Source organism: Lactuca sativa, chromosome 4 (genome assembly GCF_002870075.4).
Source record: "Lactuca sativa cultivar Salinas chromosome 4, Lsat_Salinas_v11, whole genome shotgun sequence".
Lineage (NCBI taxonomy): Eukaryota > Viridiplantae > Streptophyta > Magnoliopsida > Asterales > Asteraceae > Lactuca > Lactuca sativa.
Window position 1 is genome coordinate 405,029,627 of NC_056626.2, and position 27,754 is coordinate 405,057,380.

Genomic DNA, 27,754 nt, shown 5'->3' on the forward strand with positions numbered 1-27,754 from the left:
TAAACAAAGAGAAATGTACAGGTGGACAGGGAGATATAAAAACGGATATAGTCGAAATTAAGTATTAAGCTAAATGTTAATATTTTTGCTCATTAATAATATTGGGTCAATTTCATAAACATCCATTGTTTTTTATGGTTTTAATTAAATCAAAAGTTTTTACCAGTAAAACAAATTATCTTTTCTAAATTTTCTATTTTGTTTGTTTTACTAGTTAAAACTTATTCGGTAAAGAAAGTGACTGGTCTTATTCAATTTTTTTTTTCTAAAAAATGTAAGAAACTTGTAAGGAAAGATTACAAAAGAAAATTTAAAAACTTGTAAAAACTCATAAAAAGTGTAAAATGGGTTTTAAAGTATGTGCAAAAAGTCTTAAAAAGTTTATTTAAAAAAAAAACTTATTTTAGCGAGAATTTATAATAAACGTTTGGACAATATTCATAATAAAATTTAAAGTTTGGATAAATTAATTACAAAACTTAAAACTCTGGTCAAAAGTTCAAAACTAAAATATATATATATATATATATATATATATATATATATATATATATATATATATATATATATATATATATATATATATATATATATATATATATATATCCACAAACTTTTTGAGTTTGTTCTCAACATGAAGACATTCAGAATAGTTCATTTCCCAATAACTTGTTAACCGTTTTAATTTAATTAAAAAACATGGAATTATACACTTAAAACCCAACAATACGAATAATAGATATACAATATACTTCAAAAAAACATTGTTATCCACAGAGACACGGGACAACTGTTTATACATGTTTGTAATGTTACAAAACTCGGCCTAGACGGTCGATTAATCGAAATCGGGTAGGGGTCGAGGCGTCTAATTAGAAATTGGCCAAAAAACTCGGAATCGGTCAAACTCGGTCAAATTGATCAAAATCTGCTGTAATTCGGTCAAAATCGGAATCGGAATCGGTAAAAATCGGATAAATTCAGAAATTTTGACCTTTTTTTTTTAATAAAAACTCTATAATTGTTATTGATATTCATCTTTTTTGTAATAATTTTTAATAAACTTGTTATATTTTTTTATATATAATTTTCCTAAATGAATTTCATATAATTTATTCAGTCTAAGTACTCCCCGCCTAGAACGAATACTCGTTAGGCGCTAGTCAACCGCCTCTGGGAACACTTAACGAGTTTTGCAACATTTTATGTTTTGCGTAAGGTACAAAGTAGTCACAAGGGGGGGGGGGGGTGTGAATGCGATGATTTGAACAAATGATTAAAGAAACAAGTAAATGGCTAATTAGCTAAAGTAAATTCATATTTTATAAGGACTCCAATTCTATGCATGACAACTTAGCAATGTGATTCAAAGATGATATGATATTTTCTCAATTCTACCTAAGTTGGTACTTGAAAGTGTTAACAAACTCTAACACTTCTCATTCACCAAATTGTTAAATTCAAAACAAGCTATTTGAAGGTAACCTAACCTTCTAATTTTGGTCTAAACAAACTCTTAGATATAAATCAAAAGGTTGCATTAAGTTTGATGTGAATGTTCCCAAAAACATCCAATACTCCTCACAAGCTGTGTGAATACGACTTACACAAAATTCATTCAATGGAGACCAATTTAGTGCTTGTTACTTTGTCTAATTCACAAAACAATTACAGATTTTGCAATTTAGATAACTTGAATGACCTAACCCTAATTCTAGTGGCCAACATGAACCAAGATTAAATTAAACATTTGATTGAAGCAAAATCAAATTCACTAGACAGAAATTGAAGGCAGACATCAAGTCATATGATTGAAATCACAACCTAGAAGTCAAAACATAAAGTTGGAGAAACTAAGGTTCTAGTCACACATGACTAGAACAATCAACAAGTCCAGAAAATATGAAATAATTCACAAACGAGACTTACAAATCTAACAAAAAATGTTTACAATAGAAACCTTGCAATAATACTCGAAATCACCCTTCACTAAGTGCTTTGAAATGTAGTGTGTTTGAAAAAATGCCCAAAATCCCGAGATAGAGTAAAATGGAAAAACTGTCAAAAAGCAGTTATTGGGCCAGACATGGCCCATGTCCAAATAAAGTAATTTAACACTACTTGCTTCATGTAGAAAATGGCTTGTCAATTTCGTGCCTTCCTCCACAGTAGCTTGCTAAAAAGTGCAGATTTGGGCCAACACATTTCGTGTTGGTATATGCCAAAACAACATGGCCCGTGTTCAGGCAGTTCAGCAAATTCAAAAGCTCCAATTTGGTCAAACACACCCCATGTTCAGCTTTCACTACAATTTCCAACACACCTCGTGTTTGTTTCTGTTTCCATGCACCAACTTGATTTTTTGAGTTTTTTCGTTTTGCGTCCAATCATCCTGATATCTTCACCCGTTCTTCCCGACAACTCCTAAAGTGCGTTTCCACCTCCGAATCACTTGAAAAGACCATAAAAATGTGCAAATAAGGTTGTTCTTTCAACTAATATTAATTTTAATAAAATGAGATAAACTACACTAAATAGATGCATAAAAGAGATGAAAAGCTGCACAAAATGCACCTAACACTAGGGTAACCCCAATTAGGATTTCTACAAAAAAAGCATCGAGTACATTGAGGTTTGTATTTCATCTTTCGGTTTTAATCTTGTTGTAATGAACTTGGTTTTCAACTAAAATTTGAATTTGTAGTGTTTTCCAAAAGATGTCATCTTCAAGTAAAGTAAATAAAGATGGAAATGGAAAAATGGTGACGCGATTATGTAGTTGAATCATATGAGAAGCTTGATTGGAATTTTTTTTTGATATGCCAATGGATTTCGAAAAGCAAGATGTGAAACCTCTAAGCATCCATTCTTGTAAGAATCATTTTCTTACATAATTTTGTTAAGACCAATATGAGTTTTTTAATAAAATAAAGGAAAATCTTTTATGGTAAGAATGAACCGTATCTTGAGGACATGAGATGGACATAAAATATCAAGTAATTGCTAATGATCCTACTAGTGTAGCCAATGGTTAGTTGCTAGATGTGGTAAAGCTATGTTAGGGCAGGATCCCATAATCATATTCATGACCCTTAATATTCCTGAAGTCACAGGATCCTTAAATACATCGCATGATCCTAACTATTAATCTATTATCACTAATATTTCCTAATACTTATAACAACTATATTCTTCTTTCTTTTTCTCATATGTGCAGAATTATTCAATGTGAGACTTATCCTCAATGGAGAGTCATCTCAATCAGGCAAAAGACTCGGAATACCAAGTCAAACAATGTTCATATGCTGATTCCAGAGGATCTAGGAATTATCGGACTTCTTTTACTTGCATTAGGCTATAAATAATACATGTACTTAGCACACCAAACACACGATTAGTTGGATTACCACATTTGTACTCATATTACCTTCATCATCTTTGTAATCTCAGATTTAAATCAATAAAACACATCAAGGCAGGTGATCATTATCACCTCCTAAGGTTTTATGTCGTAGATCCTATCAAGGATCAAGGGCTTTCCTTGTAACTCACTTGTCTCACCTTGATCATTATCCTATACTTACATTATACTAACACCACAGTCTCTCATAAACCTTGGTCCAATTACACTTGATAAATTTTCGACCAAAACAATTTGGCGCCCAACGTGGGGACGTGGTGTTCATAATTGCTCGAAAATCATGTCTACCTAACCAACCTTATACTCTTCCTCCATTCCTACCATTTCCTCTAAAAACCTTTTGCCACCCCCAGGTAGAGCTCCCAAGAAAACTTTTGAGGCACCGAAGAAAAACACATCTTGAAACATCCCAAAAATACGATTCGAAAATTTCTTTTTAAATCGTTAATAAAAACCATAATTATCAACCATTTCATTCATAAACAAAATTCGTTATATCAAATCAGAGTATCATCTCAAAACATGTTCTTATTATTAGAGTAAACATCCCAGGCTAAAACTTCTTGGTGTGTGCCATGCAGTCATCCTAAGCTCTTCCCTCCGCTACCGGAAGTACCTGAAACCAAAACTGAAAACTGTAAGCACGAAGCTTAGTGAGTTCCCTATACTACCACATATCATACACATAAACACATATTGAAAACATTGGGCCTAGCCCGCTACATCGGGCCCCGCCCGACATCGGACGAATCCGGCATTAGGCCCCGCCTAGCATTAAGCCCCGCTCGGTATATAGATCTGTTTCTACTAGGCCCCGCCCGCTATACACATACAAACAATAACATATAATCATGATACTACATAACAAACAATCGCTATACTATACAAGGCCCCGCATATCTTGGGCCCCGCCCCTACTCTGCTACTAATAAGATATGGAACCCCGTCCACACTCAGCTAGTGATGAGATATGGACCCCCACCCACACTCATCTCCTTACTAGGCACATACAAGTATCACAAAGACAACAAGTATAACTAAATATACACTACTACCCCAGGTAACCACCCGACATCGAACCGTAGCTCGGAAAGATACATATAGTCCTTCCTCGGGCCTCACCCGGCATCAGACCGAAGTCTGGAACATATAAACTGCATCGGGCTAACCCCGTCATCGGATCTAAATCTGGTATACACTATCATACATAAACGGTCCGACATTGGTGCCTTAGACCCGTTCCAACTGGAGAAAACTCACCTCGCAAAGATGACTGTAGAATCCTGAGAATAACCCCCTCGCTGCTAGCTGTCAGATCCCCGAACTGTTGATCTCTCGACTGCCTGAGCTATCAATACCAAAATATCACTTAGTCCAAATCAATAATCCTCCTTAGGGTAAAATGACCATTTTACCCGTCTAATCCAACTTGGTCCATATCTAAGGCTCAAAACCATAATATAAAAAGGCCCAACACTAGGTAGGCTTCCCAAGCCCACTAATGGCCCAATTTGCCAAATTGGGCCCAATCCCACTAATGGGCCTTACCCTAAGCGCAAACATCTTCTTGGCCCACATTATCTGACTCTTGATGGCCCACTAAGGCCCAAAGAACCAAGATCCCCTACATGGACCAAATCGAGACCCAAAATTCACAAGGCCAATATCCGATGAGTACGTTGGGCGTACTCCTATGTACGCTAAGCGTACAAGCTAAATGACGCGTATGTTGGGCGTACCTGTATGTACGCTCAAAGTACTCCTCTGTTAAGTCACTTTCCCATTAAGCGCTTAATACTCTAATCCAGAAGCTACAATCACAGATCCAAGTCCTTTTCAACATCTTAATCCATAAAGCCACTGACTTGGTGACTTTGCATGACCCTATTAAGCCCAAACTCCCAAAATAGCATTCCATTCCCATAAAATGATCTTAACTCATGCATGAACCCAATAAGACATTCAAGATGGCAACTTTCTGCCTTAGGGGCTCATTTTGAACTGAGAGTGGCAACTCTAATTCCAGAAATCGGATTTGAACCATAAAGTTCTATTCTTGGGACCAAAATGACTTCAAAACTACACTACACTTGATCTAAGCATTCTTGAGGAAAGTTATGAACTTTATACCTCCAAAGAGTCCCAAATGATGATGCTATCCCGGATCTATGAGCTCAAACTTCCCAAGTCCTTCCTTGCCAACTTCTTCTTTCCTCTTCCAAGCTTAAAACCACCAAGATGGGCTTGTCAAGATAAAAATTACACAAGAATGAAGGGATGAGGCGTTCTAAGGTTTTTATGAGGTTGTGGAGGCTGATAATGGGCTAGGGTTTAAGTCTTAATGTTCCTTATATAGTCATTGACCCTCAAATTAGGGTTTAGTGCCACTAAGCGTATGTTAGGCGTACATCTCGTATGCTAGGCGTACGTCTCCAGCACCCGCGACCACTTGACCCTTCTACGTCGGGCGTACCCCAGCTTACGTTGGGCGTACTCTTGCGCTGGCCAACTTGCATGCATGGTCCTTTCTTGCCATCTTCCTCCATTAAGGACCAATATTCCCAATAACTTCAAAGTGTCATAACTCCTTCATTCTAAGTCCATTTCCACCGAACTTTATATCCACGAAAGGGTGGCAAGAAGCCCTACGCTCCTATCTACACACTTGATCCTTAAAACCTTTCGAATAAAACCTGCGACCCATAAACGACCAAATCACTTATACCCTAGGCCTACGAGACCGCCACCAAAGTAATTTTCAAAATGGGTTGTTACAACTCTCCCCCACTTAAATTAGTCTTCGTCCTCGAAGTCCGCTACGGCCAACTACCTTGTAGCCTCTCACGGTGCTCCGATACGATGCATACTATGTCTGTCCGGTCCAATCCTCGAAGAACTACTTCTATTTGTCTTCTACCTGGTCTTTCTGAGTAAAACGCTAACCCTCGAGGGTATCCTCTGGTGAACCATCCAATCGCTAAAAACCTTGAGTACATCGCTCTTAACTAATCGGTACTCCTTCCGGTACTCCTCGAGTACTTATGTTGGACATCCTAGGGGATTCACCCCTTCTTTTTCCCTGCAAGTTCATTGGCCTTCCCAAGGTAACTTTCCATAAACAACAACCTTCTTTATCTCTGTGTAGGATAGCCTTACGCTGTAACTAAATCTCCAATCACTCCCAGTGATGTCTCTTCACTGCTACTCACAGTGCTACTCACTGAATGCTTCCTCTTATCACGTCTTAGGGCTGAACACCCAACCCAACGAATGGATCAGATAATCCTTCAAGTAAAAGATTCATCCTTGCAATGGTTAGAATCAGACAAGAGCTGTGCAACAGGACCGAATCCTTCTGTAACATCCCAAAAATACGAGCCAAAAATTTCATTTTTTTAAAACATGTACTCAGTAAAACATTGGGAATAAAACGTTCAACGATCATATCATTTCACAAAAGATAGTGCATGTCTGGAAAACATTTTTATAAAACATAAAAGTGTCAGAGTACAAATTGTTGGATTAATGTCTAAGCCCATAACTATAATTGGTAAGACTTGACCCGACCTGGCATGGTCCATTTGGGTTGCATACCATCATGCACTTGGATAGACTATAATGAGAGAAATAAGACACTTATGGTTATTAATATATTATAAGTTCTAGTATATTAATAATAAGAATAATAAGATTATTTAATTAGTATTGATCAAGAATTAATCTAGGATTAATTAAGTGATCAAAAGAAGACTAATTAAATATATGGGTTGATTGTGTAAATCATCCATACTTGTATAGTGGACTAATGCTCCATGGATAATCAAGTTGGGCTAAAACCCATAGGATGGTCCATGGATGCTCCATGGTGTATTTGTACCCATGGATCATGGAAATGAAAGGCCATGTCAATTAGGGTTTACATGGTGTAACCCTAACTATATAAGCATCTTATTCTTGACCAAAATCGGCCACTAGTGTGTAAAGTGGAAGGGCTAGCCGATTTCATGAGTTGTAGAATTCTCTCAAGTTATTCTTTGTGTTTTGGTGATTGTGATTCCATTTGAGGTGTCACACTTGGGGCACTAGACACTCAAGCTTCATGAAGAATTTCTACACCAAAGAGGTATGTATTCTATCTTGCTATAGTCATTGTTTTGTATGCTAGATTAGGATAGTACCTTGGAAGTTCTTATTTGCATGTATAATAGAGAAAACATAGATCCAAGGTATTTAGGGTTGCATGTACACTTAGGAGTGTTAGAATGCTTAAAACCCAACAGTGGTATCAGAGCCTAGGCTTGTTTTCTATTATACTTGATGCAAATTGCTGAAAAATGCTGAAAAACTCAATTTTCTGGCTTTCTGGGCACTGGACTCGCCGAGTCCACTGATGAACTCGCCGAGTTCATGAGTAAAATCATCCTACTCGCCGAGTAGGTTCATGCACTCGACGAGTAGGAGCCCCAGACAGCATATTTTCGAGGTTTTTGGCTAGAAATGGACTACGAACATTACCCTAAGCTGTTTTTGAACTTATAAACTTGTTTTTGATGTGGTAATGTTCATGCTAATCCAATTTCAAAGATAATTGTCAATAGATTCATGTTTTGTATTAGTTTAAGGTTTAGACCAATTACATGAAAAAGTTTGATTTGAATTATCTTGTTCTTATGAGTTGCTTAGATTAATAGAAAAGTTGAGTGAAATAGTTGTTTTCAATCCAAATTAATCTAAGAGTTGATTCTAAAATGTGTTTTTGTAACTTGTCCTCAAGTTATATGAAAAGTCACATTTAAGTTTCATAAAACTCATAAAAGTTGGCAATGGTTACAAAAGATGAAGAGTCTTGTCCTTAAGTTATGGAGGTTCAAGAGTCACTTCATTAAGAAATAAATAAATAAAGTGTAACCTTAATTAATTTCATAAGTTATAAAATAAAGAAAAGTTAATTCTTTTATTAGTTTAAAGTCTTCCATAACTTGTCCTCAAGTTATGGAACTTGAAGAGTTTTTGGATTAAAAACTACTTTAAACACATAAGTTATGAAATTAATTAGTTTTGAATAGTTTCAAAACTTGCCCTCAAGTTTTGGAATTTGTAAAGTTTTCACTTATGAATACTTTAATTCCAAGTTAGCCCTTAGAATTTTAAAAGTTAAAATTCAACCCTTATACTTTATAATATTATAAGTTAATAATATATATATATATATATATATATATATATATATATATATATATATATATATATATATATATGTATAAGAGTAAAGTCAGTCTTACCGCTAGTACGCCTCATTCACGAAGCCGATCTATAAGGTGGGTATAAGGTTATTGCCTATAAAATGGCAACTTAATGGGTGTCCACTCTCACCCACCGCTTGCTTGACCGGTGGAGGGTCGTTAGCCGAACGGGTTTGACAGGACTATAACTCTCCCTTCATTAAAAGTATTAATGATAAATACTAAGTAACTAAACTCTTAATAATACCCAATCTTAGTTACTTAGGAAAATGTGAATAAGGTGCTAATCCATGAAATTACACTTTGCACTTTGTTTAAGTCGGTTAGTGGAGCGTGTGTGGTTAACCGGCACACTAACTCGTATTTAACAAGGTAGGCAAAGGGTAACTTAATGTTTATCATAGTATCGATGGAGCGTGTGTGGTTAACCGGCACATTGATTAAGGGGTAAACACTTAAGGGTACCAAGTAATTTGCATGGTTACTTCACACCTTGTTTTGTGATCCTCGGCATCCCAGTCACAAAATCTGAAGGGCACACTCGAGATTGAAACATGCCTTTGAACAGTTCAATGAATCTCAAAGATCTAGGAGTTTCAAAACCAATTAAAACCTAATAATACATTTCGTTTATCTTGGTGGAAATTGGTGAATCGTCATTCACCTACCTTTAAATATTTTATAGCTTGGATTACGGCATACCTCTTCTAAGTTATAAAATAGTTTGTTGGGTCCTAGCCTTAATATCTCATATTGGGTGTCATATTAAGGACTTTAAAAATCAACTTTCTTGAATATCTCCCAAAATCATGTCTGGTTTAGACATTTATGATCTTCCCAAATCTCTTGAAACAAGCTTTCCTAAATGAAGATGATGTCCCTTGGAAATCATACTTCTATCACCTCCTCCAATTATTCTCCCTAACCCACAAGTTCTTGAAAAAGTTTAAGGTCACTCAAGCCCTATTGGCAAGGCAAGGTCTAGGTGTGGTCACATCTTGGAGATGTAGTCACATATTGACAAGCCGGGAGAGTTGGGTGTCAAAGTCTTGAGAAAGTTGGTGGTACAACTACTTTCTAAGTCACATAGTGAGTTCTTTTGGAACACCTATGAAACAGACTATGACAAGACCCTTAATGATCTTATCTATTTGATAAGATCAACTTCCTAAAACTTTATGGACATTGACAATGATGACATTGGATATCTAGTAAAGCTCTCTCTTCCCAGTGGAAAGGGATCGGCCATAGTCAACTCGGTTGACCAAATGGTAAAGAGAAAAGCTAAGTCTGTGATAGTCCCGTGTACCATTATCAAAGGGTCCATATGTTTATATTGCCAAAGGAAGGGGCATTGGTTGCGAAGCTGCCAAATTTACCTAAGGATGTTAAAGTCAATAAGTATGACTCTACTTCAGGTAAAGTCCACTATCTAACTCTGTTAAGTTTCTATTATGAGATTCTTGATACATGATGTGACTAGGTCACATGGTGATGTTTTAAGAATCAAAGAAAAAGTGAAGGAACTTAAAGAAAGAATATGCTGAATCTGATAGCGTAGATGGATTTCTATCGCGTAGTTTGAAGATCGGATTCTTGAGCTACTTCTTAGGAGTTTTGAGACATTTCTTAGGAATAGATAACAACAAGTTTTCATATGGATTGTAAGGATAAGTTTTTCCGCAAAGTTTTAAAATAAAAGAAAATTTTAGGTTTTATTTATTTTAAAATATCCTTACAATGGCATTTGAGGAAAAATTGTTGCTTATAAGATTCCATTCATAGCAAGAGTGGAAATATGAAATTGATTCTTTCATTTGTGGTAATGTCTAAATTTACCAAATAAGGAAAGATTCTCATCACCCAAGTTGCAATTGGATCGGAACTTGGAATCATGCAAGTTGTATAGCATGATGAATGAGAACTTTCAAGTATTGGAAAATTAAGACTAATTACTTGTTCACATGGATGTGTGAGTCAAGTGAAGGACTAAGGGATCGAGTACACATTATTGTGCACTGATTAAGTCCACCACAAAAGATTGATAAGACTATTCGTCATAGTTTACTAAAGCTCAGTAAATATGATTATACTTACAAGCTTAAGTGTAACTCTGAGACATTGGAAAAGGTTCCAATGTAAGGCAGAGCGAATAAGAAGAATCAAATTAGGCAGAAGGATAAAAGTTTCTCAAATCTAAAAAAATGGGAGAGTACTTTAGTATCAGTTTTTGTGATCATCTTAATGATTAAGAAACCATAGCACAATTAGTTCTCTAAGGAAGTCTTAGTGCATTCTTATGACTAAGAAGAAGGGATCTTGAATTGTTGAAATGGTTAAATCAAGAAGATGAGTCATACTTCGTTCCAATACAAGTCTTAGAGTCATACTCCAAGATTGTAACTTGAGTGACATGTCTCAAAAGAAGGTTTAAAACACTTGTCAAATGTAAGAGTAAAAGTTTTCTACTCTTGTACATTTGAAATTGGTAAGTTGTGATGTTTTGGATAAAACAAAGACCAACTTAGGCCAATTGTGTGAAGTGTTTGTCTTGATTCGAATCCACACTATCTCTTGGATATTTGACAAGGGAGTCTTATATGTCAAGAGGACAGTGGGAGTCTTAAAGGTCTTGAAAGTCTCAAGAACTAATCAAGAATAAAACCTGAAGTTCTTCACTAGCACACGACTTGAGGTTTACAACCTATCGTGTTGACATAATTCTGTGCCATTCCAGTTAAAGTTGGCTTTCCATATGAGTTCTTAGAGTTCTCAATGTGTTGCACAACAACTTGGAAGCAATGGCAGGCCCTTGAGCTGCCAGGTGGCAAGAAATTAAGATTGAGTTCAATCCATATGGTTTTGGATTTGTCATTATCTTTGTCTTGTGATTATGGTTTTGACAAATTCATATGGGTAGGAACTCATACACCATTAAATCTAAGTGTCATAAGGTTTCTCTCCGATTCATGAAAATGATGGTGAGGAAACACTTTCACTAAGTAGATTTTAGCTAGATAGCAATTGTGATATTTTCATTCTCAAAGTCGTTAGTGGAGCGTGTGTGGTTTACCGGCACACTAACCTGGACTTGTGAGAAGTGGCAAAAAGGTCTAACCATTATGATTACGGCATCCCGCTTCATAATTGTTTAGACACACAAGTGTGCTATCTAAGGGAAGGTGTATCAAAACAATCTAGTATCAGAAATATGAACTTTGGTAAGAAAGTCAGCTGATTTCTGAGTACATGTCAAAGCTAGTGGGAGCATAAGTGTTATGCTAATAATCATCATGTTAGTGGGGGCTTGATAATTATGATAAGTATTGCAAGCTAGCAATGTTAATTATAGAAAACAAAAGGTTTCAATTGGGAAAAAGTTGTTTTGCTATAATTAAGGGAGAGGAAATTGTACTTCATCTCAAATCTATAAGCTTAGATCGTGAGGTTTTAATCATTTAGTCAAGGATATATATATATATATGAATTTCATGTTGGAATGGCTCAACATAAGGAAATTTTGTATATGAGTCCATTATTTGCGTTCTAAAATTCTATTATGATTACGGCATCCCTTTTCATAATCTGAATTATGAGAACTTGGCAAATTGAAATGGAAATGTTATAGCAAAAGACTGGTTTAGTCTTTATGTGAGACATCATGAATCGATTCTCATATGCTTCAGATATAGGATCGATTACATGTGCTATATTCATCCTTTCTAAAATTTTCCAAATGCCTGGGGCATTAAGAAGGGAAAAGGTTTAGAACTGGATATGACTAAAAGGATTAAACAATTATCGAGGACAATCTAAGGTTTTCCAAAGGTTGGTTGCTCAAGGAAAGTTGGAAGTATAGTGATAATTCTGGAAGGACCATATTGACATAATCTGTAAGGAGGCAACTCTTGTTCAGAAGTGATAGTCAAAAATGGAATCTGGAAATGTTTCAAAGTTAGAAATTATTTAATCTGTGTAAGATTAGGAAACTTAATGCAAGAAGGATGTTTCCAAGGAGCTGACCTCCTTTGGAATACTCTGTAATGATTGTTGTCAAGTCTTTCTGACTTTGTGCATAATCATTACAAGATGATCAGTGCATATAAGTTTAGAATCTATCAGATTTCAGTAAATGGCATGAATTTGGAATTCTTGCATTTGTAGTAAGGATTTGGGAGTGTGAAAAGAGAATCATTGAAGTTATGTTCAATTGATCTAGTTCACAAAGTAAAGATCATAGACAAACATAGTATGCATACTTGGTGTATGGCATGACTAGTGTTTAGAAAACATAGTGTACATGCTTGGAGTATGGGACAACTAGTGTTTTAAATTCAAGAATAAAGTTGATAGCTGAAACAGTATACAATGAATAATGTGTAATCATATGGTGATAAATAAAAGGTGTTTTATTTATGTTCATAGGGTTTGATACCATATTGGATTCAATTATTATTGTGTTTCACTTTGCATGTTTTGACTTCCCGAATAAACTGGGTTATTCTTCCGGAATGACTAAGTTATTCAAACCATCCACAGTCGGTCATATGTTGGAAGTAGATATGAATTAAGATTGTCATGGGTTGGCTTGTAGAGGTCTAAGGTGTTGGACAAAGGGCTACAACACTCATGAGTGCTCATAAGTTCTGAGTATTGGATTCAACCCGTGCTCATTGGAATCACTTCATGGATTTTATCACGAGTGATCATGAGACGATAATATCTTATATTCTTCAAACCTAGAAATATGAGTTGTTACTATGACTTGGTTGTACATTGATTGCACGAAAACGCATTTGGTAACTCAGTGCTATAAAACGTGCCTTTGTGTATGATTCAACAAGTAGTAGAACAAGCCATATGAGTCGAAGTTTATCCGTTCCTTTTACCTTCGGGATAAAAGCGATATCTGTGGGCCCCTCGATGATTTGATGATGAAAAATGGAAGTGCTCGGCCGGGCCAGGACTGATTTGATTTGTTCAATTAGTCAGTCTTCATAAATCGAAAATCGGGAAACAACAAATGGACAGAGAGAATGATTATAATCCATGTCTCAGTCCATACGATATCTAGAATGGAGGAATATATGATCCCTTATCTAATGGACAAGTCATTGACAAAGGTCAGAGTTCATCTACAAGGTCAGAGTTCGACAGAAGCTTTTGAGAGCTACGATTGCCAGTTGGTTCCTGAAGTCATACGCAATAATAGTTTTAGACTTATCCAAGTGGGAGACTGTTGGATTAATGTCTAAGCCCATAACTATAATTGGTAAGACTTGACTCGACCCGACATGGTCCATTTGGGTTGCATACCATCATGCACTTGGATAGACTATAATGAGAGAAATAAGACACTTATGGTTGTTAATATATTATAAGTTCTAGTATATTAATAATAAGAATAATAAGATTATTTAATTAGTATTGATCAAGAATTAATCTAGGATTAATTAAGTGATCAAAAGAAGACTAATTAAATATATGGGTTGATTGTGTAAATCATCCATACTTGTATAGTGGGCTAATGCTCCATGGATAATCAAGTTGGGCTAAAACCCATAGGATGGTCCATGGATGCTCCATGGTGTATTTGTACCCATGGATCATGGAAATGAAAGGCCATGTCAATTAGGGTTTACATGGTGTAACCCTAACTATATAAGCATCTTATTCTTGACCAAAATCGGCCACTAGTGTGTAAAGTGGAAGGGCTAGCCGATTTCATGAGTTGTAGAATTCTCTCAAGTTATTCTTTGTGTTTTGGTGATTGTGATTCCATTTGAGGTGTCACACTTGGGGCACTAGGCACTCAAGCTTCATGAAGACTTTCTACACCAAAGAGGTATGTATTCTATCTTACTATAGTCATTCTTTTGTATGCTAGATTAGGATAATACCTTGGAAGTTCTTATTTGCATGTATAATAGAGAAAACATAGATCCAAGGTATTTAGGGTTGCATGTACACTTAGGAGTGTTAGAATGCTTAAAACCCAACACAAATCCCCAGGAAGATCTCATGATGCGGAATACAAGCATGTGTGTGATGTACCGCTACCGCGCCAGCTCCTTCCCCAACATACCACATACCATTCAATCACATACGTACATATATTGTCAGGCATATCTAGGTGCCCGACCTACCCCTTCGGTCCTCTCGACCGGATACTGACCAGTATATCTGGGAGCTTGCCTCCCATTCGGTCCTCTCGACCGGATACTGACTAGCATATCTGGGTGCTGGTGTCCCCTTCGGTCCTCTCGACTGGAATCTGGGGACTACTTCACCCCCTACTACTACCACGTAACACATATAACATAATCTATCTAGCATGGTTGGGCACGACCGCCCCTTCGGCCCTATCGACCGGTAATCTGGGGACTATCTCCCCCTAGTGTCACTAGTACATAGCAGCATATCATACTAGCACATAAACATATCAAAGGTAGTAGCAACCTTAGATGAATATCACAGAGACAATCATCTATCATACAACTCCTACTGGTGGGCCGACATTGTGACCGTAGACCCACCACTACTGGAAGGTAACTCACCTCAAAGTAGCTGCTGATCTGCGTGGGAACTGACTGTCTTCTGCTGTTGTTGCTACGGAAATCCTCCGGCTATAATTCCCACAAAACCCTTAGTCAAATACTGCTAACCGACCTCGGGGTAAAATGACCATTTACCCCTAACCAAACCAAGAGTCAAAGTCAAAGTCACTGCCAGTTGACTCGACTCGCCGAGTTGGCTTGCCAACTCGCCGAGTCCCTATCCCTTTGCCTGACCATAAACCCGTCTCTACTCGTCGAGTTAGACATTGACTCGACGACTTTTCCTTCTAAACCAAAGGCTAATAGTCCTTCATCCTACTCGCCGAGTTGTATGAAAAACTCGCCGAGTTCATCTTCATCCGAAGAACACTCTATGCTGAGACTCGCTGAGCTGTATGAATAACTCGCTGAGTCTGTTCTTGAGGCAAGAGGATTTCCTTGAACTCGCCGAGTCATGGCATTGACTCGCCGAGTTACTTCATGAGTGAGTCTGGCTTCCGACCCACTGAGTCACACCCAATGACTCACTACTCCAACCCGCAAATACGAAAAGGGGGAAAACTCGGGGACTCGCGACTCAACTCGCCGAGTCACATGAACGACTCGCCGAGTCGGCCACATGCAATAACTATACACGCGATTCTGCTTGAATCCAGCTCATGTCATTCATAGATCTGGGTTTCTAGGGCCTGATTAACACGTAAAGTTTCCAACTTTACATGTAAATAAACACCCATGAGGGTTTTAGGGCTCAAAATGCACCAAAAGAGTAGATCTAGGGCTTTCATGCAATATGGCTCCATAAAGGCAGTAGATCCAAGCTCCTGGAGCTCAATCATGCCTAGATCTAGAGGCTAAACAACTTATTACCAACCCTAATACACAAACAAGCTTGGGAAAGGCTCAAGAAGGACCTTCATGGAGCTACAAGGGGCAATAAGCATGAAAACAGAGGGAAACTGAGTTATACCTCAAGGAAATCACTGAGATAACACAAGAATGCCTGGCCTCCTTCTTCTCTTCTTGATCTACTCTCCTTCCCTCTCTAAATCTTCAAGAAAACACACCAAAATGCTTCAAACTCACAAGGAACAAGGCTTGAACGAAGTATAGAGCTCTGAGGGTGAAGGGGGCGAGCTTGAGGGCAGATAAAAGGGTTTAAATAGGGTGCAAACCCTCGAAATTTAGGGTTTCATCAGACCGCGGGGACTCGCCGAGTCCAGAATATGGACTCGCCGAGTCGCCAACTTAAACATGTTCCGGATCCCGTCTCTACTCGGCGAGTCGGATCTACAACTCGCCGAGTCCAAGGCTAAAAATGAAAAACACTAAGATAAATTTTACGTACCAGGAACCAGGTGCTACAAATCTCCCCCACTTATTTTAGAATTCATCCTCGAAGTTCGCTGCTTGATCCTGAAACAACTCGGGGTAATGCTCCATCATTTCTTCCACCGGCTCCCAAGTCCACTCTGACCCCTTTCGGTGCTGCCACTACACCTTCACTAATTCCACCCTCTTGTTCCTTAGATCCTTCGACTTCCGGTCGAGGATTGCGACTGGGCGCTCAATGTAATTCAAGCTGTCATCAACCTGTATATCCTCTAACGGCACCACCGTTGAATCATCCACGAGACACTTCCGCAACTGGGAGACATGGAAGGTGTTGTGGATCTGACTGAGCTCGACTGGAAGATCCAGCCTATATGCCACCTTGCCCACCCGGGCTACAACCCTAAATGGACCAATGTATCTCGGGCCCAACTTGCCCCGCTTCCTGAATCGAATGACGCCTTTCCAAGGCGACACTTTCAGGAGAACCATATCCCCGACCTGGAACTCCAGGTCTGATCGACGCTTGTCGGCATAACTTTTCTGCCGACTCTGCGCAGTCTGGAGCCTACTCTGAACCTGCTGGATTCTCTTGGTCATCTTGAGCACCACCTCGGTGCTCCCCATGACCCTCTGGCCAACCTCACCCCAACATATCGGGGTCCTGCACCTCCGACCGTACAACATCTCGAATGGAGGATGGTCAATACTCGTGTGGTAGCTGTTGTTGTACGAGAACTCAGCCAAGGGAAGATAGGTATCCCAGCTACCACCGAAGTCTAGCACGCATGCTCGCAACATATCCTCCAAAGTCTGGATGGTCCGCTCACTCTGACCATCCGTCTGCGGGTGAAAGGCGATGCTAAAGTGCAGACGAGTGCCCAACTCATCATGAAACTTCTTCCGAAACCTGGAAGTGAACCGCACATCTCGATCTGATATCACTGACACTGGCACCCCATGCCGCACCACTATCTCCCTGATGTAGATATCGGCCAACTTTTCGGCCGAGATACTTTCCTGAATCGGAATAAAACGGGCGCTCTTGGTCAATCGATTCACGATGACCCAAATCGAATCTACTCCTCGCGCCGTCCGGGGAAGCTGTGTGATAAAATCCATCGTAATATCCTCCCATTTCCACAACGGGATATCCAACGGCTGCATCTTGCCGTGTGGTCTCTGATGCTCGGCCTTGACCTTCCTGCAGGTCAAGCACCACTCGACGTACCACGCCACATCCCGCTTCATGCAGGGCCACCAATAGTCTAGAAGAAGATCCCTATACATCTTCGTCGCCCCTGGATGAATAGAGAATCGGGATTTGTGCGCCTCCTCCAACAAGATCTGGCACACGCCTCCGTGATACGGCACCCACACCCTGCGGTGTAGTGTCAATAACCCCCGGCTATCATAATAGAAGGAGGTGACTTGACCCACTATTTGCTCACTCTTCCGATGTTCCTCCTTCATAGCCTCCTGCTGAGCCTCCCGAATCTGCTCCAATAGGGGAGTCACCACAGTCATCCTCATGCAAATATCCCTGATCGGCGCCGCCTTGTGGCTAAGCGCATCGGCCACCACATTGGCCTTCCCCGGGTGGTAAAGGATCTCGCAATCATAATCCTTCACCACGTCCAACCACCGACGCTGCCTCATGTTCAGATTCGGCTGATCCATGAGGTACCTCAAACTCTTGTGGTCTGTGTAAATGGTACATTGAACCCCATAGAGGTAATGCCGCCAAATCTTGAGGGCGAAGACCACCGCCCCTAACTCTAAATCATGCGTCGGGTAGTTCGCCTCGTGAGGCTTCAGCTGCCTCGAGGCATAAGCAATTACATGACCCCTCTGCATCAATACTGCGCCTAAGCCTGAGATCGACGCATCACAGTATACCACAAAATCCTCTACGCCCTCGGGCAGGGCTAAGATCGGTGCCTCGCACAATCTTTGCCTCAGAATCTCGAACGCTGCCTGCTGCTCAGACCCCCATCGAAAGACCACGACTTTCCTAGTCAACCGTGTCAGGGGTACGACTATCTTGGAGAAATCCCGAATGAATCTCTGATAGTAGCCTACCAATCCTAGGAAACTATGAATCTCGGATGGAGACTTCGGAACCTCCCATCTCATCACGGCCTCCACCTTGGCCGAGTCTACCGAAATCCCGTTCTGGTTGACGAGGTGTCCAAGAAACTGCACCTCGCACAACCAAAACTCACATTTGGAGAACTTGGCGTACAAGCTCTCCCTCCTCAAGGTCTCCATCTCTCAGATGCTCCTCGTGCTCCCCCTACGTCTTGGAATAAACCAAGATGTCATCAATGAAAACTATCACAGACCGATCCAACATTGGTCTACACACGCGGTTCATGAGGTCCATGAATGCGGAAGGAGCATTGGTGAGCCCAAACGACATCACCACGAACTCATAATGGCCATAACGCGTCCGAAACGCGGTCTTCTGCACATCCTCCTCTCTGACCCTCATCTAATGATAACCTGAATGCAAATCTATATTGGAGAACCAAGATGCTCCCTGCAAGTGGTCAAAGAGGTCATCAATCCTTGGGAGTGGGTAACGGTTCTTCACCGTTACCTTATTCAGCTCCCGGTAATCTATACACATCCGATGCGACCCGTCCTTCTTCTTCACAAACAGGATCGGGGCTCCCCAGGGTGAACTGCTCGGTTGAATAAATCCCTTGTCTAGCAGCTCCTGCTGCTGCGTAGACAACTCCTGCATCTCGGGAGGAGCCAACCGATAGGGTGCCTTGGCTATCGGAACCGCACCATGAACTAGGTCGATCCTGAACTCCACCTGACGCTCCGGAGGTATTCCAGGAAGCTCCTCCGGGAACACATCAGCGTAGTCTCGCACCACTAGAACCTCGCTCACCGTCGCCTTACCCGTCTCCCAGATATCCATAACATACGCGACATATCCCGCGCAACCCTGCTGAAGGTAGCGCCTAGCTCTCGCTGCTGAACATACTATAGGTCCACGCTGTGACCTCTCGCAGTGGATCACCAACTCTCCCCCACTTGGGGTCCTGACCCGCACTAGCTACTGCGTGCAATCTATCACCGCCCGATTAGGGCTCAACCAATCCATGCCTATAATCACCTTGTTCCCCCGTAAAGGGATGGAAACCAAATCCACCAAATAGCACTCCTCAAATAACCTTAGGACACATTCCCTGAATACTACTGACGCTCGCACCGATCGATCATCGGCAATCTCTACCTCTAAAGGGCAATCCAACATGCCCGAAGACTCAGTAAACCTCTTGCTAAGCGCAAGGGAAACAAATGATCGGGTGGCACCCGAGTCAAACAACACCTGAACAGGAATACCGTTCACATGGAACGATCCTAATGCATATACACAGAGCACATATCAATATCATAACATCACAAAAATAAAGTAGAGGGAAAGAATCATACCCGTCACTACATCGGGTGCGGCGCGTGCCTCCTCTGCTGTCAGCTAAAACGCCCGGCTCCTCACTACTGGAGCCTCTGCCTTGCCCTGCCGGCCATCTGTAATCCGCAGGGTAGCTGGAGCCGGCGCCTTAACCGGTGCTGATGCTGTCAACTGGGGGCAATTGGCCTTCTTGTGGCCCCTCTGGTTGTAGTGAAAACACAGCAACTCCGATGTCTGAATCACAAGTGCAGGGGTGGTACAATCCCTGCTGAAGTGCCCTACGTTGCCGCACTTTTAGCAGCCTGACGATCCCAACTTGCACGCTCCCTCGTGCGTCTTGCCGCATTTCCTGCAGCGGCCCCGTCCCTGTTGGCCTTTCGGCCCCGCATCTGATCCGTTGGGCTTCTTCCCCGAAGCCCCCATAACATGCCCCTCCTCCGCCTTCCTCTTCCGGATGTGCTCCAGATCTATCTCCCTCTCCCTTGCCCTGGAAATCATAGAGTCCAGGGTAGGGCAAGCTGAAAAACTGACATGCTCCCGAATATGAGCTCGTAGCATGTCATGATAGCGGGTCCTCCTCATATCCTCGTCACACGCGTACTGGGGCACCAACAACGCCCTCTCCCGGAACTTGGTGGTGATCTCCGCCACAGTCTCCGTCGTCTGTCTCATATCCAGGAACTCCCTGGCTAGCTGTTGAAGCTCGATAGCCGGCGCAAACTCTACCATGAACCTGGTCACGAAGTCCGACCAGGTCATAGCCTCGACAACCGAGGCTCCCAACGAGTCACCAACGGACTCCCACCAATCTCTAGCTCGATCTCTCAAACATCCTACTGCGTATCTCACCTTCGACCCCTCAGGGCAGAAGCTAATCAATTATGCAGACTCAATGTCTGCAATCCATCATCTGGCAGCTATGGGGTCCTTCGCCCCGTGAAAATCCGGCACACCACTGCCCCGAAAGTCCTTGAAGGACATTGTGCAAGATCCTGACTGGCCAGATGCCATGTCGCTCCTGAATGCCTCGAGGCGATCCTCCATCATATCCAATATCCCTTCCTTGATCGACTCGAAGATAATGGGGGTCGACTCAAGGATGCATCTGGTGATCTCAGACGCGATGAACTCACGTAGCCCCTCATCTACTGGCTCGGAACTTGATCCCGAACTCGATCCCTCTCCTATACTACCAACTGCTGGCCTCGAGCGTAGTACCACCATTCTGAAATACAAAAGAAATAACAACTGTTAGCGATACTGATACCTCTGGAGGGATCACACCTACTATAATTTCCCTGGTCTTATCTTGGCCTTCCTCGGTTCGGGTATGGATCCTCTGCTTTCAGTAGTACGGGCCCATACTACCTTCCACATCTATCCGTACCTTCTCCAAGGACTGCCTTGACTCCACCAGGTCCCTTTCACTACCGCTGATCACTGCTACTCTTATCCTAGGCTGTCCCTAGGAAACCTCTGACCCCACCCAACCCAGTCCTCAGCTGCTGAAAGTCTCTTTGTGATGCCAATTAGCTATTACCTGAATACAATCACATGCGACGAGGCTCGGATAATCCTTCGAGTAAGGGACTCATCCCTACAACGTTTAGGACTCAAATAAGAGCTACGCAATAGGGTCAAATCCAACACTCTGAGATTATTCAACCCTGATCACATGTGACTTTAACGTATTCACCTAACAGCTAACTCCCATCACTCAAAGCCCACATAGCACAAAGCAAACAATATTTGGACAAAAATGAAACAATATTAAGCAACTCTATCCTCGTAGAGAAAACTGAACTATCATACAATGATAAACTCGTACTATCAGGCATAACCTAAACAGGCTATTCTACTGCTGTCTACTCAATTCTAGCATGCAACTTTTCATACACTGAAGCACATAAAGCAGGCACATAAGGCATCACTCTTTGATCCTTAGTCCTATTCTAGCATGTTGTTCTACTGAAACTGATAAGCATAACATAAGCTTGTATGGGTACTTTGGGGAATACTTACTTGAGCTTGGTCGGTCGCGCACATCACACACTTTGTTCTTTATTAAAACCCTTTACTTAGCCTTTTAGAAAACATTTTCTTTTTCCAAAATCTTTTAATCCCTCGATTTGAGTTCAAACACCCCCGAAGGTGTGTTCGAATCCCTCAAACCAGGGCTCTGATACCAACTTGTAATATCCCAAAAATACAAGCCAAAAGTTTCATTTTTTTTAAAACATGTACTCAGCAAAACATTAGGAATGAAACGTTCAACGATCATATCATTTCACAAAAGATAGTGCATGTCTGGAAAACATTTTTATAAAACATAAAAGTGTCAGAGTACAAATCCCCAGGAAGATCTCATGATGCGGAATACAAGCATGTGTGTGATGTACCGCTACCGCGCCAACTCCTTCCCCTTCGAAGAAGAGGTACCTGAAAGCAAAACTGAAAAGTGTAAGCACGAAGCTTAGTGAGTTCCCCCAACATACCACATACCATACAATCACATACGTACATATACTGTCAGGCATATCTGGGTGCCCGACCTACCCCTTCGGTCCTCTCGACCAGATACTGTCTAGTACATCTGGGAGCTGTCCTCCCCTTCGGTCCTCTCGACCGGATACTGACCAGTATATCTGGGAGCTTGCCTCCCCTTCGGTCCTCTCGACCGGATACTGACTTGCATATCTGGGTGCTGGTCTCCCCTTCGGTCCTCTCGACCAGAATCTGGGGACTACTTCACCCCTACTACTACCACATAACACATATAACATAATCTATATAGCATGGTTGGGCACGACCGCCCCTTCGGCTCTATCGACCGATCATCTGGGGACTATCTCCCCTACTGTCACTAGCACATAGCAGCATATCATACTAGCACATAAACATATCACATGTAGTAGCAACCTTAGATGAATATCACAGAGACAATCATCTATCATACAACTCCTACTGGTGGGCCGACATTGTGGCCGTAGACCCACCGCTACTAGAAGGTAACTCACCTCAAAGTAGCTGCTGATCTGCATGGGAACTGACTGTCTTCTGCTGCTGCTGCTCCGGAAATCCTCCGGCTATAATTCCCACAAAACCCTTAGTCAAATACTGCTAACCGACCTCGGGGTAAAATGACCATTTACCCCCAACCAAACCAAGAGTCAAAGTCAAAGTCACTGCCAGTTGACCCGACTCACCGAGTTGTCTTGCCAACTCGCCGAGTCCCTATCCCTTTGCCTGACCATAAACCCGTCTCTACTCGTCGAGTTAGACATTGACTCGACGAGTTTTCCTTCTAAACCAAAGGTCAATAGTCCTTCATCCTACTCGCTGAGTTGTATGAACAACTCGCCGAGTTCATCTTCATCCGAAGAAAACTCTATGCTGAGACTCGTCAAGCTGTATGAACAACTCGCCGAGTCTATTCTTGAGGCAAGAAGATTGCCTTGAACTCGCCGAGTCATAGCATTGACTCACCGAGTTACTTCATGAGTGAGTCTGGCTTCCGAACCACTGAGTCAAACCCAATGACTCACTACTCCAACCCGCAAATACGGAAAGGGGGAAAACTCGGGGACTCGCGACTCGACTCGCCGAGTTAGATGAACGACTCGCCGAGTCGGACACATGCAAAAACTATACACGCGATTCTGCTTGAATCCAGCTCATGTCATTCATAGATCTGGGTTTCTACGGCCTGATTAACACGTAAAGTTTCCAACTTTACGTGTAAATAAACACCCATGAGGGTTTTAGGGCTCAAAATGCACCAAAAGAGTAGATCTAGGGCTTTCATGCAATATGGCTCCATAAAGGCAGTAGATGCAAGCTCCTGGAGCTCAATCATGCCTAGATCTAGAGGCGAAACAACTTATTACCAACCCTAATACACAAACAAGCTTAGGAAAGGCTCAAGAAGCACCTTCATTGTGCTACAAGGGACAATAAGCATGAAAACAGAGGGAAACTGAGTTATACCTCAAGGAAATCACTGAGATAAAACAAGAATGTCTGGCCTCCTTCTTCTCTTCTTGATCTACTCTCCTTCCCTCTCCAAATCTTCAAGAAAACACACCAAAATGCTTCAAACTCACAAGGAACAAGGCTTGAACGAAGTATAGAGCTCTGAGGGTGAAGGGGGCGAGCTTGGGGGCAGATAAGAGGGGTTAAATAGGGTGCAAACCCTTGAAATTTAGGGTTTCATCAGACAGCGGGGACTCGCCGAGTCCAGAATATGGACTCGCCGAGTCGCCAACTTAAACGTGTTTCGGATCTCGTCTCTACTCGGCGAGTCGGATCTACAACTCGCCGAGTCCAAGGCTAAAAATGAAAAACACTAAGATAAATTTTACGTACCAGGAACCAGGTGCTACACCTTCCCTTTGAGATTATTTGACCCTGCTATGAGGGGCGTAGCACCTCTCAGTTAACTGGCTGCTCCACGCAAGAATTCTCTTATCCTTGCCTCTGTCCGGAGGTCCTGCTGTCTTTAATCCGCCTTCCGGATGAACCGAGAGCACCCTGGTCCCAACTAAACTCCCATCATCTTGGTTACCGGACTCCTGCCAGTTACTGAATTCAAACTCCATCTCTCAGTCGCTCCCAGCGACTTCTGAAGGAAACTTCAGTTATTTAAAAATGCTCTATCTACCTTTCCACTCTGGTCGATAAGTCCTAGGATCCTCGATCCCCTACCTTGACCCTACGGTCTCTACCAGGTCCCACCTGCGCTGCTATAAGTACATGGGCCTCGCCCACAGGTCTTACCCAAATTATATTTCGGAGCGGCCTCTCCCACAGGTCTCACCTATCTCGGGGTATGCAAGCCCACTCCTCCTCGAATCTCAAGTTGTTATCCTTTCCTGACTCCTATCATGCTAATTAGGAGATATGGGCTCTCACCCACACTCCTCTAACTAGGCTGCCAATGAATGCTACGGCTTACCCGCAGTCTTACAACACATCCCATGCTGTCTAACTACTGGTGAATGCTACAGCTATCCCGTAGTATTACATCTTGACTAAACTCGCACCCGCCCGAGAAGATCCCCAACCTAATTGCCAACCAGTTATCAACTACTGTGAATTCACAAACTCATTGTTGGGAAGTTTCCCAAACTCCAAACTCGCACTACCACTGGGGCTGCTTTCCTTCCCATCAAAGTTGCAAACTTATCCCTGCTTTGCACTTACTTCTACTCCTAACCACTGGAATAGTTCTCCCCCACTTCGATTTAACTAGATCTCTGTAGCTCCCAACTTGGAAAGGATTCTCAATCCTTCATTCCATCTAATGCTCAATCTGTTGACAACTAACACTTACCACTGCTAGTGCTCCAAAACTAACCAATTCCAAATCTGGATCATTCTGGGAGATTAACAGAACACCTCCTGAGCCCCACTCACACTTGATACAGTGACTGCATCTTGAGAACCTGCCCTAAAGGGAAACATCCTCAAACTACTACTCTAACATCCATGGTATACAGATGGCATATAACTTTATCATAAGCAGGTAACATAATATTCTGAAATACACTTACTAACATTGATGCAGTACCATAACAAATAAATCATAAATAAAAGCTGATAGGAAAGGGAAAGATATGCACCTGACACATCAGAGGCTGCTCGCGTCTCCTCTGTAACCAACTGGAATGCCCTGCTCCTTGTCGTGGGCACCTCCGCCCGGCCCTGATGGTCGTCGGTGATCCTTAAAGTTGCAGGGGCAGGTGCTATTACCTGTCCCGACGTAACTAAACTCGGGCATTGGGCCTTCTTGTGGCCCATCTGACTGCAATGGAAGCATAGCAGGTCTGATCTCTAGGTGGTGGTAGCAGTACGATCCCTGCTATAATGACCGATCGGGCCGCACCTGAAACAGGCAGAATCGCCACCACTGCCACTCCTACATGCACCCTCGTGTGTCCTGCCGCACTTCCCACAACGGCTACGGTCCTTATGGCCTCTCGATCTAGAATCTGATGTCTTGGGCCTCTTGCCGGATCCCGCGGATGTCTGCACCTCGACTGGTTTCCTCTTCCTGTCCACCTCTAAGTCAATCTCCCTCTCCCTGGCTCGATCGATCATATCCTTCGGCATCTTGCAGCTGGACCGGCTCACAAACTGCCTGATGTCGCTCCTCAGCATCTCGTGGTACCGAGCCTTCTTCATTTCCTCATCCGCCACATACTGCGGAACCAGGAGGGCTCTCTCTCTTTGAACTTGGTAGTGATCTCCGCCACTGTCTCAGTAGTCTGCTGGAGGTCCTATAACTAGCCGAGAAGTCACTCCATGTCATTGCGTCCAACGTGGCATCATCTCCAATAACATGTCCAACCTCCTCCCACCAATCACGCGCTATGTCCTTCAGGAGACAGGAGGTGAGTCGGACCTTGTCCCCCTCGGGACACAGGCTAGTGTGAAAAGCGTTGGCAACATCTGCCAACCATCTACTGCTAGCAATAGGGTCCCTGGCCCCATGGTAATCTGGAGCTCCACAAGCTCTGAACTCTCAGAATGTTAGTGTATGCGCCCCCATCATGGCCACCATCTCAGCGCGGAAGGCTCCCAGCCTCTCATCCAAAATCTCCAATATACCCTCCTTGACCGTACCAAAGATCACAGGAGTCTGGTCTAGAATACTGCGCGTAATCTCAGCTTATATAAACTCTCTCATCTGCTCCTCGAGCTGCTCGGCTCCTGAACCCGAGCCTGATCCCTCGCCAATGCCTAGACCGCCCACTGGCCTCTCATGTAACTAGGGATGGCAATGGGTACGGGTATACCAGGTTTCGTGTTCCCTATCCCCATAGCTGAATACCCATCCCCATCCCCATATCCGACCCCATCCCCATCGGTGATTAAAAATCTATCCCCATCCCCATCCCCAATGGGTATCGGGGATCCCCCAATGGGTAATCGGGGATTTTTCCCCATTACAAAGTTTTGAACTTTTATGAAAAATAACTCATAATTATATATTAACCGACAATACAAAAACTAACAGAACTAATATAAAACACAATAATCACTAAATGTCTTCAAACACGAACAATAACATTCAAGGTTACAAATAAAATCATTTTTTGCAAAAAAAAGACATAAAAATTCTTCCCAAAACTATAAGTTTGATTGTTAAAAAACCTTACTTTGTCTACTGAAAATTTGTTTATGCATCATTAAAAATAAAAACATAATATATATATATATATATATATATATATATATATATATATATATATATATATATATATATATATATATATATATATATATATCGGGTACCCATCGGGGCCGGTTTCGGGTACGGGTATGGGTACCCGATAGGTAGAACCATCCCCATCCCCATCCCCGCTTTTTATATTCGGTTAATACCCGTCCCTGTCCCTGTCCCCAGTCAACTTGGGGATTTACCTGGTCAACTCGGGTTAGGGTTTCGGGTACCCATCGGGTACGTTTTTTTTGCCATCTCTACACGTAACGTCACCATTCTACAACATAACATAACTATAATCAGAATATTCATCACTACTGAGGGATCACACACGCACTACAAGTTCCCCAGTTTTATCTTAGCCCTTCTCGAATCGAGTACGAATCCTCTGCATTCAGTAGTACGGGCCCATACTACCTTCCACATCTATCCGTACTTTCCTCGAGAATTGCCTCGACTCCACTAATTCCCTTTTACTACTACTATTGCCCCCTACACTACTCTTATCCTAGACTTGTCCAAAGGTAACCTCCAACCCGAACCCAG